At 36.6% G+C, this 20,817-nt stretch overlaps 1 long non-coding RNA gene across 1 annotated transcript in view; it reads left to right on the top strand.

Moving 5' to 3' along the window:
• Window positions 1–20,817, top strand: part of LOC144617069 (uncharacterized) — a 61,773-nt gene that overhangs the window by 25,488 nt on the left and 15,468 nt on the right. The window contains exon 2 of the long non-coding RNA XR_013557086.2: window positions 1,990–2,048. This is a non-coding gene — a long non-coding RNA (uncharacterized LOC144617069). The remainder of the gene's footprint in view (window positions 1–1,989; window positions 2,049–20,817) is intronic.

Raw genomic sequence — 20,817 nt, 5'->3', positions numbered from 1 at the left:
TTCCACAGATTAAATAATAAAATACCACCACAGCACTAACCCTTACTTAGTCAGGATTCAAATATTGGTATCTTTCAATTATAGTAATTCTCAAAAGAAGTTGATTTCCAGGACAGTCCCCTATACCTTCTTATCAATAGCTACAGAGTGTAAAGCTAAAAATAATGAGCATAGCACCAAAAGAATAGTAACAATACTTAATGATTATTTCGTGTTTTCAGTATACAAATTGCTTGGTGTGTACCAATTTATTTGAGCTACAACCCTGAGAGGTATGAGTTATTGAAATCACCATTTGCCAATGAAGAAAGTTAACGTCAGATGAGGTCATAAATTGCTCAATATTACATGTGTGTGAACTGTAGAGCTAAGTTTTGAACATTAAATTATCTTACCATACTTATTAGAGTAGAAAACGCCCTGATATTTCAGAAACACTTACCATATCAACTTACAAATCAACCACAAAAATCTTACTAACCATATTCCTCAAACAATAAGATAGTACACTTCTTTCTACCCTGTATGTGAACTTCCTTTCTGTTTGAGGAAGTTTATACCATAGAAGTTTTGGGGGCAGTCAGAACTACCTCCTACTTATAGAGGCTGAAAAGCCAAATACTTGATTTCCCAGCCTCTGATTTGGCATGGATGTAAGCACTTGACCTGTATTTAGTGACCAGATGTCTCCACCCCAGACTCTGGATCTGGGTGCTGGTGCCACAGAGAAGAAGGATAAAGGAGACCCCATAAGCAGTTCTTGAACATGGCTTTGACTGCCTGGCCTCCCTCATTTCCTGCTTAATTGCCCAGTCTTATTCTCTAGCTTTCCGGGGATTCTAATAGGTTTTCAATAAATTGCTTTTCTACTTAAATCAGCCGGAATGCATTTATTTGCTCACAATTATGAATCCTAAATAACAGATGCACTGATGTGCCTCATTAATAGCCAGGTGGTACAGGCCCAGTTTGTCTGTCAGTAAGTGTTGGGCTTTTTTTGCACCAAATTGGGATATAATCAAGTCAGAAAAAGACACATTGTGGAACGAAAAGGTTTAGGAACCAATGCAGTAGACTAATTTATTCATTTACTGCTGTCATGTTCACAGTATTTTGCATATACCTTTACATTCCACAGTGAAAACTGGCCAGTGTTCTGTGTTCTGACCTGAAAGTTGTGCTGCTTCTTCTCACAGTGTTGTCACTCGCTAATCTTCAGTGCTGGCCCAGTGTGCAGGAAATACACAACAAAGCCCAGTAGTTCCCAAGAAGGGGTGCCCATCAGAATCTCCTATGGAACTTTTTTTTTAAACATAGACTTCCAGGTCTGTTAAATTAGAATGTCCAGAGATGGTACCAACACAGGGAAACCTACTCCTCTGAGGACTCTATAGCATACTTGTGGTTAAGAACCTCTTGGCTTGTTCACTATTTCTATTTGAATATTTCATGTGTTTCACTTAAAGGAATCCCACTGTGGTGGTCTCTTAATACAAATAATCTAAAGAGAAATTATTAAGTTTAATTTTACCTATCAACACCACAATTTTCTTCCTGGTTTCTTTAGGAAACTCAAATATTAATGCATTGACTCACATAGCTTTCGTAATATCAATAGAGTCCCTATGACTCTATACCAAGGTTTTTCGTCTATAAGATATTTTAATAATAGGTTTTCTACAGAGCTTTTGAGTAATCATGGCAATTAGAAGAATTAAAGAAGAGTTATTTTTTTAAGCCAAAGTGATTAAAGTCCTATTATATTATCATCACTGAAGAGTGAAAATGAAAACAGGAGGATGACGTCATCAGCACTGTGTGAGGTCAGGAAATTAATCATGACTTTCACAGCTCAAACATTGTCAAGTAAACATTGTCCAAGACTTCAACACCTTCTATGCTCTAAATTTAAAACTCTGGTAGGTTCTCAGTATTTTCTCAGACATGCCTTTGAAGAATCTTCACATTCCTTTTTATTTTTTATCCCAGGATTCTGACCAATTTGAAGTGACTTCACTCATCCAAGACAAGGCAACTTGATCTGTCCTGTGAGTAAACTTCATAAAGTCAAGTCTGGTAGATTCCACTGCATTTCATATTATGATGAGAACTGTCTCTCCTTACTTTAAAATTTTTTTCAGGTTTCACACTGTCTTAAGCCTGTATCGTATGTCCCAGGGGAAAACAGTTTCCTTACAAAAGTTGGAGCTGATGACCTGGTACTTGTTTTTATGGCTTCCTCCTGAGTGTGAACTTCCCCAATCCCATGTGCCAAGTGCAGTAAAAAATAATGTGATAAATATTTTCATCTGTCTGGTCTTAGTTGTACTTTGGTATGTTATGCAATGTAATAAGATTTGTTTTGAATGGCATACATTTTTTTGTGGGATACAAATCTACCACATTAATTTGTAGGGTTGAGTGTAATGCGTGCAGAGGAAGGATGGAGGGAGCTTCTGAGATAAGATTTCTGAAAGGAGGAGAGAATTTTAATTCTCCTCAATCCATAGTATTCCACCCAAAGCTTATTTAGGACAGTAGCTAAAATTGAGAGACCTGCATGCAAAGATGCCAACTCTAACAGTGAATGAGGAGGAGAGGGTAGAATCTGAGGAATGACATCTGAGAAAAATTCAAAAAGAAAAGTCAAATAGGATAAGGTAAACCAAGCAAATACGGTGTTCCAGAAGCCATGAAGGAGAGGGTTTTGAGAAAGAAGAAATGAGAGGATGAGAATCAAGGGAACTTTTGGAGGAGCAAAAGAGTCTTGAGCTTCTTTACAGGCTAAACAGAAGAAACTGGTAGGGATAGAGGCATGGAAGGTACAAGAGCAAAAAGAGGGAGTCCCAAAGGTGGGGGGCAGGGAGAGGCTCACAGGACAGCAAGTGGGATGGCTACTGCTTCTCTAACTTTCAGCAATGATCTTGTCTCCTGCCACACAGAAAGCATAGAAGCCACCAGGTTGGCACTCTGCCTCCTGGCCCCTCACAAAGACACTTAGAAATGTATCTTTGTCTATTCCTCTCCCTTCTTCCTTCCCTTCCATCTGTGTAGAAGATGTGTCTCTCCTCATGAACAAGGTTAATCTCTATATGGGTACATAAAAATGGGATTGATGTAAGAGCCTTGGGCGGCTCAGTCGGTTAATCCTCCAGCTCTTGATTTCAGCTCAGGTCAGGATCTAATGGTTCCTGAGTTCAAGCCCCATGTCTGGCTCCACACTGACATTGCAGAGCCTGCTTGGGATTCTCTCTTTCTCCCTCTATCTCTGCCCCTCCCTTGCTCACATGCATGCATGCTTTCTCTCTCTCAAAATATGTAAATAAACTTAAAAAAAATATGACTGGCTAATGTTTGCCACATATATTACTATATGCCTAAGGAACATAAGAAGTATGAATTGACCTCTGGTATGTTTAGATCTGTGCAGTAGCATATACTTTATTTGTTTATTTTTTTAGCTTTAAAGACCTCTTTATTATTTTTTTTAATTCTTTTAGTTTATTTTTTTAATTTACATCCAAGTAAGTTAGCCTATAGCGCAACAATGATTTCAGGAGTAAATTCCTTAATGCCCCTTCGCCATTTAACCCATCCCCCCTCCCACAACCCCTCCAGCAACCCACTGTTTGTTCTCCATATTTAAGAGTCTCTTATGTTTTTGTCCCCCTCCCTGGCTATACAATGGATCACTCTTTCATTCAAATGAAATTTGACCACTCATTAATATAGCCATTGGTAAGACTCTTCTTTTTAGGATATCATGAACAAATATTAAACAGTTGATCTTGATTGACCATATAATCCACCCAATTATTTGAATAATCTAAGGACTCAAATAATCTAAAACACATTCCTTTTAATATTACATCATATAGATACAGTCTTTAGCTTTACTGAACATAAAAAACGATACAGCCAAAGCTCAAGTCAGAGCAATGGTAACAGTGGGAAGAATGAACTGTCTCATTTGTAATTTCCAATATGCTTTCACCCAAGCCCTGAATGTCTACTAGTCAAAGCATTAGCCATAAGCTGCTTTTGGAAGAGAAAAAAAAAGTGCTGTAGTAAGCTTCTAGAGATAGAATTTCTCCCTTACCAATGCCCAGATGGTAAGAATGACTACAGCACAGCTATCATGTAACAATCCATATCCACTCCTTCATGTATTGCAGGTGCTTCCCTCATGCTACTATGTGAAAGACCTGTGCTAGGGACTAGACATTACAAAAGTTGATGAAAAGAGTGACTCTGCCTTTGAGGAACTTGCAATCTCCTAGGAGTAAGAGACCCGGTCATAGTTAGTTATTACATAAATATAATATGGAAATATGTGAGACAAGTATGATATAAATAGGCTACAAATAAGTGTTAAAGTTTATATCCTATGTCAAAAATTTTACCTCTAGAAATCTATCTAAAGGGAATACTCAGAAATAGAAGAGAAAAAATCCAACGCAAAAGATAATCATCATATTGTGATTTATAGTAGCAAAAAAAAAAAAAAATTAAAACAATTACCCCAAATAGTCATATGTGTAAGGATAGGCCAAGTTATGCCATATTAATAGATAACTTTCACATTTCAATGGCTTAATACAACAAATGGCACAGTCCAGTGTGGTTAAGAGGCTCCCCGTGTCAGCTTTTCTCTAAGCAGTGACTCAGAACTCCAGACCCTCTCTGTCATGAATGAATGCTAGCAGAGGCTTGCATCATTTTGCCTGCTTCTCGTCAGCTCTGACTCAGTCACATAGGCCACACTCAGCTGTAAACGGAAGCTGTAAATATAATCTTACTGTGTGTCAGGAAGACAAAACAGTGTCTTGAACGCAGAGCTATATTTCTGTAACATAGCATTCATCAACTGCACAATGTAGGCATGCTTTGATCAGGAGTTCATAAAAGTGCCAAAAATATATATTTTGTGTTAAATATAACAAAAACATGTAAAGATGTATCATGATTGAAAAAATGTGTTTATAAAAACGACTGGCAGGGAATATACTAATATGGGATGAAAGAATGACCATTAAAATTTTTTTCTGCTTGAATTTCCACATTTCTATAAAAATTTCCACATTTCTATGATGGAAAAATTTAACAACTTGTTGGATTTCTTTAAGAATGGGTTATAGCAATTACCATACTATTAGGGATAACCGGAAATCAGATACTCTGGGGAGGTGGCAAAGAGGGAAAACAGAATGAGATGGGTAGTAAATTAGGAGTAAGTAGCTTTTGAAGATAAAAGCAATGGACAGTGGGCATTTTAACCTAAGAACCACAAGGGAACATCAAGAATCATTCATGGAAGGAGACTGGGGCCCTGAGAGACATGAAAACCTGGCATTTGTACACGAACAGAGGGCTGGGTGCAGAGTGGCGCTGGGGTGAGGTCACCGTGTGATGGAAGACATAGGGATCATTTGCCTCCACGAATGTAGCATTGAGTAGAGGAGTGACATGTTTCCTTCTGGACAGATGTCCAAGTCACACCGTACCTCATAAGCCACAGCAAATATCAACACGTGCATATGGACATGTGACTTCGGATTTACTGTTCTGTGAGTTGTTTACATCTTGTGTACAGATTACACCAGGCATGTGTGATTTCAGTTCTGCCCAGAGAACTATGGAGTCCTGTGTACTTGCAGTCTAAAATCAGCATAAATCTTCAGTGAAATTGCATGCTGACTCTGGGCACATGAGTTTAGAAAACTCTTTTCACTGACATTTAAATACACTGCAGGTCGCTTGAACTTTTTGTTCATCCAGTCTTCTACTTTCTTCCATGGGAGTTAGACAATCTCCTATTGGTTTGCTAGGTTTATTCTTTAAGTACCATTTGGAAGGTAGAGTGAAGGCTCATGCTCTTAGCTCCTCTGCTAAACCCCAACCAGGCCCAGGTTTTATCATCATGCTGTCTCCCTCAGGGCCTGACTCAGTGTCTAGTACCTAGTTTCTTTTAAAAAAAAATAATAATAATTATCTATTAAAGGAATGATTCCTTATAGCTTCCATGTGTCGTATAAGTTTATGCATTCTAAATCTAATTTTTACTTTGAAACAAACTTACTGAATATCACTTCTAATATAATTTTTCCCAATCCAGTTTGCTCTGAATCTTTGCAATCCTCTTTCAAATAATAGGTTAGTTTGTGGAACTGCCCAACAAGAGCTTGTGGTGTGCCATCTAGTGACCAATGTCACCAAGATGTGTACCACACTAAAGACATTTGTTATTTTAAATGTACGCATTAATATTCTATTAATACTTGAAGGGAAAAGCATTGTTTTCCAAATAACTAGGTGCATACTAATATAACTGATGTGTAACACTCAAATAATAGGGAAAGAAGGAAAAGAAATGTCAGCTGATGTTGACCTGCTACTATTCAGCATTCCTATAGTGTATACAAAATGACTGACCACACTGCGGACCCTTGTTGTCACTAGTTACTTAACACACACCTAGAGTATGCGAGGTACTGTGAAGAATGCCAAAAATCGCTGGCATGCTTGGTGCTTCTCCACAAGCATGTCATGCACACATTTCTTAAAAACACCAAAATGCGAGGCAGTTTGTGACAGATGACAAATATTTGGTGTATACCACCACAAACAGGTGATAAATAGGTTAAGTGTGAAGGCTTCCAAGGGTGGAAAAGGCAACATGTAGAGAGGAGTGTCCTGAAAAGAACGTAGAGGCAATACTCATAAAGAAGTAAGATAAAGAGCCTTGATGCCATGCTAATAAATTCAGACTTTACCCTGCATCCTGTAAGTTATGAGAACCCCTGAATGGTTTTAAGGAAGATGGTAACATGACTTAAATGTCATTTGGAGCAGGCATGTAATGTAGTTAAATGATAGGCACAAGTTCTGTCATACAAGAAGAAATAGGATATAGATTAAAATTACAATTATTTAATCCTAGATCAGGATAACAATTTACATAGTGCAATTTATCTAGAGGATACCTGATATTTGTTATTTTATAGATGATCCTGAAATAATACTGGTAAAGAAGATAGCATATTTTTAAAAATTTTTCAAAATATTTTTACACCTATTGCCCTTGCTAGGTGAGCAGAGTAGGGGATGGGTCTGGTTTACATAGAGTTATGGGCCGGGGGAGGGTGTCTTCTCTGTTTTTCTTTACATGAACTATCACAGAACCAGGGGAGAGTTTAAGATGTTTACTGGATCTCAGTCCTAATGGTGAGGCTGTAAGGTGCTGCCCGATGATTGATGGGTTCATGTAGGGCCACCTTCATACTAGCAACACAACTTTGGTTGCTAGATAAACACAAGCAGAGGGATTCCGCTTCAGTGATTTGCAGCAGTGATGGATGGCAAAGGTATTTGCAATTCCCCTTTCACCAAGTAGGACACATCAAAATGATTTGGCAAGATGGAGAGAAAATATTAGATTCGAATGACAAATGATTACCTGACACCAGCTGAGTTTCCTTTGGAGGGTTATTATGAGGCTACAAATAGCCAGCACGTATAGGACTTTAATTCTGATAAGTCAGTGAGGAAAGTAGTAGAAAGGAAGGTGGCATCTCCTATGTGCACATTCAGAAAGAAGGCCCTTTGCCTTCCCATAATTTATGTTGCCATTCCTTTCAATTAGCTCGACTTGTAACATTGGTTACATTAAGAAATACACACAAAATTTATTTCCGAAAGTTCTCTCTAATATGGGAATAATTGTTTTTAAAAGACTGCATCTACGGAAACCCAATTGTATCCACATAAATGATGATCAGGAGCTTGACAGTTCTGAATCCTGAATAAGAAGTTTTTCCCTCATATTTTGTCTGGGTTCATAAACACATTGTTTTAGACTCACATTTTATACCCAAATCGAAGTGACTCTTTAGGTTCCAATCGTATGTGATCCAAAGAAGCTAAGAAATATTTTCAATTATGATTTTAAAAAATGGAAGTAACAAGAATAAAGACAGCAAAGGAGCTATTCCAATCTTCTGAAAATGATAAAACAATTATGTGTGTGTATCAAGTAGACCAACTCCTTACTGATTAGCATGAAGGTGTTTTCTGCTCTCTAGCCGATTTCAGTGTCTCTAATGTGCCCTCTTCCTTTAGGCTTCAGGCCCTTGCTGGAGATCTTCCGTTTTAGCCCCTGGAGCTCTCTATTCTTAGAGCTCAGCTCCAGCATTATCTCCTCAGGACTGCCTCCCTAATTACCATCCAGCCCTTTCCTTACTGTGTTAAATACCCTCCACATGAATGCTTCCAGCACCTCATGATTCTTCTTGGCTGTAATAAAAAGGGTAACTTTAGTTCATCTCTCCCTCCTCCTGCAGAACGAGAGCACCATGAGAGACAGGCTCTGGCCTTTCTCCTCAGCTGTAACTATAGAGAGTCAGTGGCAACTGAAATCTGGCACCTTCCCAACTCTTCTGCTGAAGCACCTCCCAGGCTCTGCCCAGAGGAATGCCCCTCTGACTACCACCCCTATTTTGGGGCAGACCCTGCATGGCTACCTCTCCCCAGCTGCTTACCTCCACCTCACCCACCATGGAGCACCTTCCTTGAACCAGACAAGGATAGCCTCAAAAGTCAGCAGCTTGCTCCTGGCAAGTAATTGTATCTTGAAGGGATCCTCAAACTTCGAGGTTCTCAGGGGCAGATTCTAAGATCCCTACCATTCTGCCTTTGACCTAAGAAGGGGCCCAACTTATAATGATGCTAGTGGTTTAACTGATAAGGATATAGACGGCCAGACTTGAAAGTTCTGTGAAGAAATTAAGGACACAACTCCTAATTTTAAGAAGACACATATTATAAAAAGTATTTAGGACTGGGGGTAGGAATAGACAGTAAAGTACAAATACAGTAAAGTACAAATACAGTACATCTGAGTGTGAGAGAAACATTGATTATTACTAACTTTTTGGATATATTACATGAGCCTCTCAAATACAGTACATCTGAGTGTGAGAGAAACATTGATTATTACTAACTTTTTGGATATATTACATGAGCCTCTCAAAGCTGTTAACCCTGTTGGCTGCTGTGGAAATACAGACAGAATCAAATCCAATAAATGTGGACACAAAAGAATTAATTTTCATAGCATTCCAAGACCGGCAAATAAAACACTAGTTTCCTAAGCCTCGTTATGACCTGGCACATTTTTTTGCATATCATGTTTATGAGCATTCTTTGGCATTAGCCAATATGGACTCTGAGGGTGAAATCTTTTTTAACAACTGCAACTTCTCGGTGGGTACTGAACATGGTCATAGAGGCTGTTTTGATTGCTCATGAAATAGGTCATTTCATTGGTATGCATAATAAGCGATACCATACATGTCGTCTACAGAAGTGTATTAAAGGTAGATCAGACTCGTCTGATTGTTCTGATGATGATTTTGATTGGGTATCCAGTGGTTTGGAATGTTTCAATGACATGTCCATGGTTAGTGCTATACAAGAGCCAGGTGATAACAAATTGGTGGGAAAAAAAGGGAAGGGATGGCTCAGCAAAAGAAAAATGAAGAGAACGCATACTGTCAGTTAGATTTTAAAAGAAAGCATGATGTAAATTGTCCTGGGCACCTGGGTGGCTCATTCGGTTAAGCATCCGACTTTAGCTCAGGTCATGATCTCGCAGTTCGTGAGTTCGAGTCCCAGGTCGGGCTCTGTGCTGACAGCTCGGAGCCTAGAGCCTGCTTCAGATTCCGTGTCTCCCTCTCTCTCTGCCCCTCCCCTGCTCATGCTCTGTCTCTCTCCCTCTCAAAAATAAATAAACATTTAAAAATAAATAAATAAAATAAAAATAAATTGTACTTTGGGACTTTACTGTAAGGGGTGCAGTTCTCTCCCTGCTGAATACATTTGTAGAAAGAAGAAAAATGAATGTAATCTAGAGGAATTTTATACAGAAATTTCAGAACAGTGCCCAATAGATATACATGTACAAGATGGAACCTGTGTGTAATGATTCCCACTGCTAACATGGTATTTGCAATTCTCACCTTCAGTAGTGCAGATACATTTTTGCTCAAAAAGCAAAGAATGGTCCACTCAAGGATTACCATGATAAAGGAGACAGGTTTTCACCTGTGGTATTTTAGGCATTAATTACAGAAAAAGTGTTCATCAAATGGCCAGTTGTGCCAAGGAATACAATGTGTCAATGCTAAGAGCATCGCTGTTATGACAGAACAGTTTCCTAATTCAGACTTGAATGGAAAGCAACAGTACCACTTAGCAGTGATGCCATCAGGCTTGCATGATATTGAAAGAATGAAAGCGCCTCATGTGGCAAGAATGAAATATGTATTCAAAGGATCTGTCAGTGTATCAGTACTTAATATGACCGTCTTCAAGCAAAGCACAGCCAACAGAGATATGCAACAATATGAAATATTGGCACTGAATTGGCCCTGTCTTTCTGTGAATATCCTAGAAATGAAGTAATCTTTAACATCGACCACCTGGGAATCCCTTGGTCCCTCTTCTCAGGGCAGCCATTGAGGTCACCTTTCACAAAATAACTTCTAAAAGACATGAATAAAAAGATATGTGTCATATGTGTGGGATACAACTATAAAGAAAATTATTTTATTTTCTTTTTTTTCAATATGGAATCTTTCTCATTATATTGTGATCACACCTTATATAACTGACAAAACATATATAATATTTTTCTTAAACCTTAAATAGAACCTGAACTTGCTTATAAGTTTCTGTATTGTATTTTTGAAAATGGCAGGGGAAATCAGGACCATTAATTGATTAGAAATTAATATCAGTTTTCATAGGCTTGGCTTCTTCAGATTAGACAAGGAAATGTCACTTCATATTAGAGCCAAGTGAAATTTTATTTTCTTTCTACACCTAATGTTTACAATAAAGAGATCTTGTCTAAAACCATGAAGTAATATATGCTAGATGACCTGTGTCAGCCATCTGACCACCTGCATAAAAATCATCTGTGGAGCTTGTTGTAAATACGTATCTAAACAAACACTGACTAAGGAAGAAATGTACTTATGCATATTTTAATCTACTAAGATAATCCTAACACTATGTTATGCAGCAGTCATAAAATTTTTAAATTCTAATTTTTTAGTACTAGTTTGGCACATAGTGAGATTCCAATCATATTATGAGTTTTAGAGGGAAATAGTAGATGAACTTGAGTGAACGTCTAACCGTGGCCATGGTAACACTGTGTATGGTAACAGCTATGTAGTTATATAAACTTCCAAAGTTATTTCATCATCCCTTAGCCAATCAGCTTCTTTCAAAGTTTATAGTTATCCATTCAACTCTGTAGAGTTAGAAAGTACATTAACAATATCCTGATTAGACTCTGTCATATGCTTTTATCTCCCCAAAATTTGGCCATTTAATTTTAGCAAAAGAAGTTCTGCAGGAAAGGATGCATATTACTAACCTTTCCTAAGCCTCTTTCCTTATCTGCAGAGTTACAGAAAGGATAAGCAATACCATATGCTGAGTTATTGGCACAAAGCATCCACTCAATAATTGATAACTAAAATCATAGTTATTGTTACTATTCAGTGGTCAAAATCTGTGTTTGGTCTTCTAAATGTTGCTGTACCTGCTAATACTTGGTTGTTTATAAAGCTTATACTGTGATGTAACTGTTAAAGGTCAAACTTGATATTGTAAGGTCACAAAGGAAGCTAGACAATTTTGTAGTTGTAGATCTTCAGTCTACATTTAGCCACTTACCGATCAAGTTAGCACGTTCATTTGATTCTAGACTTCCTCGTCAATATGCGGTACTTGGTGTTCATGTCATTCAGATTGCATCTTCAAGTCTCATGTAAAGTTGAGCCTTGAGAAATCATTGCTAAATTTGCAAATTGCAACAAAAATAACTTATCCCACTACGCATACACACTAGACTAGTTGTTACCAGTCATCAAATTTGCAGCTTGAATGCAACAGGAACCACAGATCCTCCAGATTTCTAATCAAATTTAAGCTTTGGCAAACTGAAAAAGAAAAGCATACATGACTTAGTTTATAAAAATATCTTTGTTTTTAAAATTTTGCAGTTCAGACTTTGGTAACATTCCAACATTACTCATTGGGAAAAATAAAATTTGTATCACAGCTTAAGTGGTGGTGCTAAAATGTAAATTCCTACCCACATTAGGAATATGTAAAGATCTTTTCATAATTGAACAAGTACATATACAAACTCTTGTTTGGTTAAATGCATAGGAAAGATTGGCAGGATGCACCAAATCTGTTTTCTCAAAGATCCTGCAGCTGTGGCTAGAGTAGAAGAGTTTAAAGGATGTAAACTCTTACAGGGAAGAGGTAGCCAGGGAAAAGGTAGCATAAAGATGAGAAGCACTGATACCCTTCCAATTAAAAAAAACAAAAACAAAAACAAAAACTGGTAGCAATTCCATTTCCAGCAATGTATGAGCAGATAAGGTATCCTAAAAAAAACACTTTTTACCTCAAAATACCCGGAAAAGTGGTGAGTAAAATCTGTCACAAGTCATTTTAAGTTTATAGCTGAACTTTAAATAAGAAAATGTCCAGGGACCAAAAAACAAAGAGAAAGCTGAAAATTAGAATAGACCTTTATGACCTTGGAAGCATTTGCCAAACACATAGGGATTTGGATTTTAGCAGCCAAATAGGGACAGCAAAGAAGACATTGGGCCAAAATGAGAAAACAAGAACTAAATAACATACATAATGCTTATATTCCTTAAAAGGCAGATGCTTAACGAAAGGATAGGTTGGTCCAGTTGGGTGGGGCTTGGCAACCGACAGAATGGGAGAAGATATTTGCAAATGACATATCAGATAAAGGGTTAGTATCCAAAATCTATAAAGAACTTATCAAACTCAACACACAAAAAACAAATAATCCAGTGAAGAAATGACATGAATAGACACCTCTCCAAAGACATGAATAGACACTTCTCCAGAGAAGACATCCAGCTGGCCAACCAACACATGAAAAAATGCTCCACATCACTCATCATCAGGGAAATACAAATCAAAACCACAATGAGATATCACCTCACACCTGTCAGAATGGCTAACATTAACAACTCAGGCAACAACAGATGTTGGTGAGGATGCAGAGAAAGAGGATCTCTTTTGCACTGCTGGTGGGAATGCAAACTGGTGCAGCCACTCTGGAAAACAGTATGGAGGTTCCTCAAAAAATTGAAAATAGAACTACCCTACGACCCAGCAGTTGCACTACTAGGTATTTATCCAAGGGATACAGGTATGCGGTTTCGAAGGGGCAGATGCACCTGATAGCGGTTATAGCAGCACTATTGACAATAGCCAAAGTATGGAAAGAGCCTAACGTCTATCAATGGATGAATGGATAAAGAAGATGTGATATATATGCATATATATATATATATATATATATATATATATATATATACATACATACATACAATGGAGTATTACTCGGCAAAAAGAATGAAATCTTGCCATTTGCAACTATGTGGATGGAACTAGAGGGCATTATGCTAAGCGAAATTAGTCAGAGAAAGACAAATATCATATGACTTCACTCATATGAGGACTTTAAGACACAAAACAGAAGGGAAGCAAAAATAATATAAAAACAGGCAAAGGGGTCAAAACATGAGAGACTCTTAAATATGGAGAACAAACAGAGGGTTACTGGAGGGGTTGTGGGGGAGGGGGATGGGCTAAATGGGTAAGGGGCATTAAGGAATCTACTCCTGAAATCATTGTTGCACTGTATGCTAATTTGGATGTAAATTTAAATAATAAATAAATAAATAAATAGATAGATAAAAAAGGATAGGTTGGAAGGAAAATCTGCATATTGACAAAGAAGATGAAAAGTAAGACAGTATATTTTAGCCCAGGTGATTTCTCATAATCATCAATTTACCATCACACAGATTTGGATTCTAATTTACTCTACCTCCAATAAACAAACAAATAAAATAATACAAAGTTAACTAGTTGAAAAAAATCAAATGTGTCAACAGTTACAAGAAACGTAAGTGGACTAAATCAATTAAACTGAAAGATAGAAATCTTCAGCTTGAATACGAAAACAAAATCCAGCTCCAAAAAAAGCCGTAAAACATTTCATAACACACAAAAAATTGTAAATGATGAAAAATACGTCCCACAGAGTGTTAAGTAAAATAACACTGGAGAAGCTATATTAATATTAGACAAAATTTATTTTAAGTCAAAGAACATTATCAGAGGAAAGAGAGTCACTACCTAATGACAAAAAGTACAGTTTGCAAAGGAACTACAACAATCCTAAGTTTATATGCAAGTTATAGCACAGATGCAAAGTACGTTTTTTTAAGTAACAATTATTTGTTTTATTGTTTATTTATTTATTTTGACAGGGAGAGAGAGAGGAAGGAGCGGAGAGAGAGAGGGAGAGAAAGAGAATCCAAAGTTCAAAGCCCCGTGCGAGGCTTGATCTCACGACCAGGAGATCATGACCTAAGCTGAAATCAAGAGTTGGACACTTAACCAACTGAGCCACCCAGGCACCCTTAAAAATGAAAATTGTGAAGAGAAAACCACAAGTCCAGATTCACAGTGAGTGATTTGAATATATTTCTATTGGAAATGATAGATTTACAGACAAAAAATAATTAAAAGTATAGAATATGTAAAGAACACAATTAACAATGTTGAATAAAGATGGATTTAAAATACCAAATTTAGCAATTATAGAATGTCCACTCTCCTTACCAAAATTGACCTTGTATCAGACCGTAAAGCAAGAGTACACACATATTAAAATTAAGTGTAATAATATAATAATCAAATGAAATAAATTTAAGTTAGAAGTTAAATCAAGTTAGAAAACAACAAAAGTGATAATCTGTTCAGAAATTTTAAAAACATGTTTTCACACCCAAAGATAAAAGAAGTCAAATGAAAATTATAAAAGATTTAGAACTGAGTAATAGTAAAACTATTACATCCAGAAATTTGTGAGAGACAGCAAATAAGGGAAATATAATGCTAAATGCTTACATAGGGGAAAGTGAAAATTGAATAGTTACATATTGACTTAAGGAATTAGAAAAAGTCTAAGTAGACTAAGCTAAAACAATAAAGAAAAGGGCAACTTAATGTGTACAATAGAAATCAGAAGTATTAAGGTGGGCGGGGGGTGGGGGAACCACAAAACCCTTTAGTTTGAAAAGCCAGTAGGTAAAATCCTGGAAAAATTAATCATAGGAAAAACAGAAGACACAAATAAAATAGTAGGGGGAACATAGTAGATATACAGTCAAAATTTAAGATAAAATAAGAGAATAGTGTGAAAATCTTTATTTTAATAAATTTGAAAACTTGAAGTGACAAATTTGCTAGACATAACCAAGATGTAAAGTAGGAGACTTCATTTGTCCCCCAACGAAGATCAACACTTTGACATGGGAAGAGAAATTCCTAGAAACATATAACTTACCTAGGCTGAATCACAAAGAAAAAGAAATTCTGAACAGACCAATAATGAGTTAGAGATCAAAACAGTAATCAAAAATCCCCCAAAAAAGAAAGGCCCAGCACCAGATGGCTTCACAGGTGAATTCTACAGAACACTGAAAAAAAAAAAAAAAAAAAAAAAAAAAAAAAAAGTCAATGCCAATTCTTTTCAAATTCTTCCCAAAAATTGAAAAGGAGGGAAGACTCTGCACCTTACTTTACAACCCAGAATTACCCAGATACCAAAACCAGATAAGGATTCTACCAGAAAAGAAAACTGCAGGACAGTATCTCTGTCAAAAATAGATGCAAAAATTCTCAACAAAATAATAACAAACTGAATTCAACAGAACATTAAAAGGACCATAGACTGTGATCAAGTGGGCTTTATCCTTGGGATTCAAGAATGATTCAGTATGTGCAAATCAATAAATGTGATACAGTACATTAACAGAATGGAAGAAAAATATGACATGGTATTCTTTTTTTTTTTTTTTTTTTTTAGCATTAAATGTTTATTCTATTTTTTTTTTTATTTTTTAATATATGAAATTTACTGTCAAATTGGTTTCCATACAACACCCAGTGCTCATCCCAAAAGGTGCCCTCCTCAATACCCATCACCCACCCTGCCCTCCCTCCCACCCTGCCCTCCCTCCCACCCCCCATCAACCCTCAGTTTGTTCTCAGTTTTTAACAGTCTCTTATGCTTTGGCTCTGGGACATGGTATTCTTAATAGATGTAGTAAAGTCATTTGACAAAATTCAAAAACTTCCGTGATAAAAACTCTCAACAAATTGGGTATGGATGGAACGTAACTCAACATAATAAAGGCCATATATGACAGGCCCACAGCTAGCATCATACTCAATGATGAAAGTTTGAAAGCTTTCCCTTTTAGATCAGGAACAAGACAAGGGTGCTTATTCTCATCATTCCTGTTCAACATAGTACTGTAAGGCCTACCAAGAGCAGTTAGGAAAGAAAAATAAAAAAATAAAGACATTCAAGTCAGAAAGGAAGAAGTAAAATTGGCTCTGTTTGTTCACGACATGATCTTGTATATATAAAATCCTGAGGACTCCATCAAAAACAAACAAACAGACAAACAAACAAAAACCTGTAAGAACTAATGATAAAATTCTGTAAAAATTTAGGATACAAAATCAACTTAGAAAAATCAATTGCATTTTTAATACACTAACAATGAAGTATTTGAAAAAGATATTAAGAAAACAATGCAATTTATTTTATTTTATTTTTTTATTTTTTTTACTTTGCTTTTTTTTCAATATATGAAGTTTATTGTCAAATTGGTTTCCATACAACACCCAGTGCTCATCCCAAAAGGTGCCCTCCTCAATACCCATCACCCACCCCCCATCAATTCTGAGTTTGTTCTCAGTTTTTAAGAGTCTCTTATGCTTTGGCTCTCTCCCACTCTAACCTCCTTTTTTTTTTTTTTTCTTCCCCTCCCCCATGGGTTTGTGTTAAGTTTCTCAGGATCCACATAAGAGTGAAAACATATGGTATCTGTCTTTCTCTGTATGGCTTATTTCACGTAGCATAACACTCTCCAGTTCCATCCCTGTTGCTACAAAGGGCCATATTTAATTCTTTCTCATTGCCATGTAGTACTCCATTGTGTATATAAACCACAATTTCTGTATCCATTCATCAGTTGAGGGACATTTAGGCTCTTTCCATAATTTGGCTATTGTTGAGAGTGCTGCTATAAACATTGGGGTACAAGTGCCCCTATGCATCAGTACTCCTGTATCCCTTGGGTAAATTCCTAGCAGTGCTATTTCTGGGTCATAGGGCAGGTCTATTTTTAATTTTTTGAGGAACCTCCACACTGTTTTCCAGAGTGGCTGCACCAATTTGCATTCCCACCAACAGTGCAAGAGGGTTCCCGTTTCTCCACATCCTCTCCAGCATCTAGAGTCTCCTGATTTCTTCATTTTGGCCACACTGACTGGCATGAGGTGATATCTGAGTGTGGTTTTGATTTGTATTTCCCTGATGAGGAGTGACATTGAGCATCTTTTCAGGTGCCTGTTGGCCATCCGGATGTCTTCTTTAGAGAAGTGTCTATTCATGTTTTCTGCCCATTTCTTCACTGGGTTATTTGTTTTTTGAGTGTGGAGTTTGGTGAGCTCTTTATAGATTTTGGATACAAGCTCTTTGTCTGATATGTCATTTGCAAATATCTTTTCCCATTCCATTGGTTGCCTTTTAGTTTTGTTGGTTGTTTCCTTTGCTGTGCAGAAGCTTTTTATCTTCATAAGGTCCCAGTAGTTCATTTTTGCTTTTAATTCCCTTGCCTTTGGGGATGTGTCAAGTAAGAAAGAAAACAATCCAATTTGTAATAACATCAAAAATAATAAAATATTTAGGAAGAAATTTGACCAAGAAAGTATAAACCCTTTACCCTCTGGAAACTATATGACATTGATGAAGGAAATTGAAGAAGACACAAATAAATGGAAAAATATCCTGTGTTCATGGATAAGAAGTTAATATTGTTAAAATGTCCATATTACTCAAAGCCATGTATAGATTCAGTGCAATTCCTATCAAAATTCCAATGGCAAAAATAGCAAAAACAATCCTAAAATTTGTAAGGAACGACAAAAGACCCCCAAATAACCAAAGCAATCTTGAGAAAGGAGAACAAAGCTTGAGGCATTACATTTTCTGATTTCAAAGTATGTTTAAAGTTATAGTAACCAAACAGTGTGGTTGGTACTGACACAAAAACGGACACACAGACCAGTGGAACAAAATGGAGAGCCCAGGAATAAAGCCACACATATATGGTCAACTAATATTTAACAAGGAAGCCACGAATACTCAATGGGGAAAGGACTGTCTCTTCAATAAATGGTATTGTAAAAACTAGATATTCATATGCAAAAGAATGAAATTGGACCTCTATGTTACATCAGTCACAAAAAATTAAAATAGATTAAGAAACATGTAAAACTTCTCTAATAAAACATTAGGGAAAACTTCTTGACATTGCTCTTGCCGATAGTTTGTTCGTTTGTTTTGGATGTGACACCAAAAAGCACAAGCAACAACAGCAAAACTCAACAAGTAAGACTACCTCAAATTTAAAAAATTCTGTATAGCAAAAGAAACAATTGACAAAATGAATAGCAACCTATAGAATGGGAGAAAATAGTTTCAAACCACGTATCTGATAAGAGGTTAGCATTCAAAATGTATAAGGAACTACTACAAGTCAATAGCAAAAAAATAATCAGATTAGAAACTGGGAAGAGGGAGTGCCTGGGTGGCTCAGTCACTTAAGCATCTGACTTAGCCTCGGGTCATGATCACACTGTTTGGGAGTTGGAGCCTGGTGTTGGGCTCTGTGCTGACAGCTCAGAGCCTGGAGCCTGCTTCAGATTCTGTCTCCATCTCTCTGCCCCTCTCCAGCTCGCCCTGCCCCTCTCCTGCTCGCACCTTCTCTTCCTCAAAAATAAATAAACATTTTTTTAAATTAAAAAAAAAAGGGAAGAGAAATTGAATGGATAGTTCTTCAAAGAAGACATACAAATGGCCAACGAGTACATGAAAAGGCATTCAACGTTACTAATCATCGAGCTAAGGCAGATCAAAACTATGATGAGATATCACCTCACACCTGCTAGGATACCTTTTATCAAATAGACAAGAGATAATAAATGCTGGTAAGGATATAGAGAAAAAACTCCAGTACACTGTTGTTGAGAATGAAAATTGAAAAACAGTATGGAGTTTCCTCCAAAAATTAGAAAGAGAACTACCATATATTCCAGTAATCACACTTTTAACTATATCCAAAGGAAATGAAAGTAAGATCTGAGAGAGATATCTACACTATCATGTTCATAGAAGCATTATGTGCAATAGCCAAGACCTAAGTATCCATCAATGGATGAATGAATAAAGAAGCATGCACAAACATACATACACAGAGTGAAATATTACTCAGCCATTAAAAAGTAGGAAATCCTGCCATGAGACAATGTGGATGGACTTTCATTTATTTAATTGGAATAAGTCAGAAAGACAAATACTGCATAATCTCACTTATATATGGAGTTCAGTGAACTCATAGAAACAAGGTAGAATGGTGGTTGCCAGGGGCTAAGGAGTAGAAGAATTAGGGAAATATTTGTCAAAGAGTAAAAACTTTTAGTTATAGAATGAATAAGTTTTGGAGACCTATGGTATAGCATGAGAACGATAGTTAATAATATTGGATTGTATACTCAAAAGTTGCTATGAGAATAGAGCTTTAATTTTCTCACCATAACAACAAAATAGTCATTGTTTGAGGGAAAGGATGTGTTAACTAATTTTATTGTAATAAACATTTCACAATATATACATATTATGAAATCATCACATTGTACACCTTAAATTTACACAATGTTGTGTTTCAGTTGTATCTCAATAAAACTGTAAAAAAATTAAAAATAAAGACATAAACTGAAAATCTATAATAACTAAACAAAATTGTGTTAGTAATATGGTCAGTTGAATATTTGTTTAAAATATGTGCCGCAGGTGCTCACCAAGCCCTCCTGGTAGGAAGAACATATTTCCCTGTTTGCCCACATGACTTGTTTGGCCAATGAATATGAGCAGAAGTGACATATGGTGTGTCTGATAAGCAGCTTTCTTTCACCTTTCCTTGTTTCACTTTTTTTTCACCTTTGACTTAAATCATTTAAGTGTGTCCGGTATTCATAAATGAATAAAATTCTTATTTCCTGTCCAAGTGTCTACAATGAGATCCTCTTAGAGCACTTCAAGATGTCTCAAATCTAAATCTTCTTTTCCTTAGAACACTCTAGTTTTCCTATTTTACTGGCATCTATTGTCATAACCACTGCAATCATCCCTGAATGAGTATTTCCATGGTGAAAAATATCTATGTATCAAGAAAAACCACTGACTCTGAGGCAAATGCTTAAATACTTGTTTCTTTCCCTGCCATCCCCCCCACTGATGTTACCAGGTCAAATCACTATTACTCTGCTTCTCCTTTTACAATAGTTAATTCCCCACCAATTCAGAGTATAGCTTTCTTCTCATCAGTGGGCAGCTGTGTGCCACGCCCTGCCATTAATTTTAATGAGTCGTGGATGTTGGTTTTCCATTTGCTCTTACACATGTTTTTCTAATGTTGACACTGGTTTTCTCATGCTGGTTAGTTTATTTTCCCTATTTGTTAGAAGCAGGTCAAAAACCATTCAAGGGGAAAATAATAGAAGGCTATAATTTCAGTTTGAGTCACACACAAGTAAAAAGAA

Source organism: Panthera onca, chromosome C1 (assembly GCF_046562875.1).
Source record: "Panthera onca isolate mPanOnc1 chromosome C1, mPanOnc1 haplotype 2, whole genome shotgun sequence".
Taxonomy (NCBI): domain Eukaryota; kingdom Metazoa; phylum Chordata; class Mammalia; order Carnivora; family Felidae; genus Panthera; species Panthera onca.
This window is presented reverse-complemented; position numbering and strand designations above follow the sequence as displayed.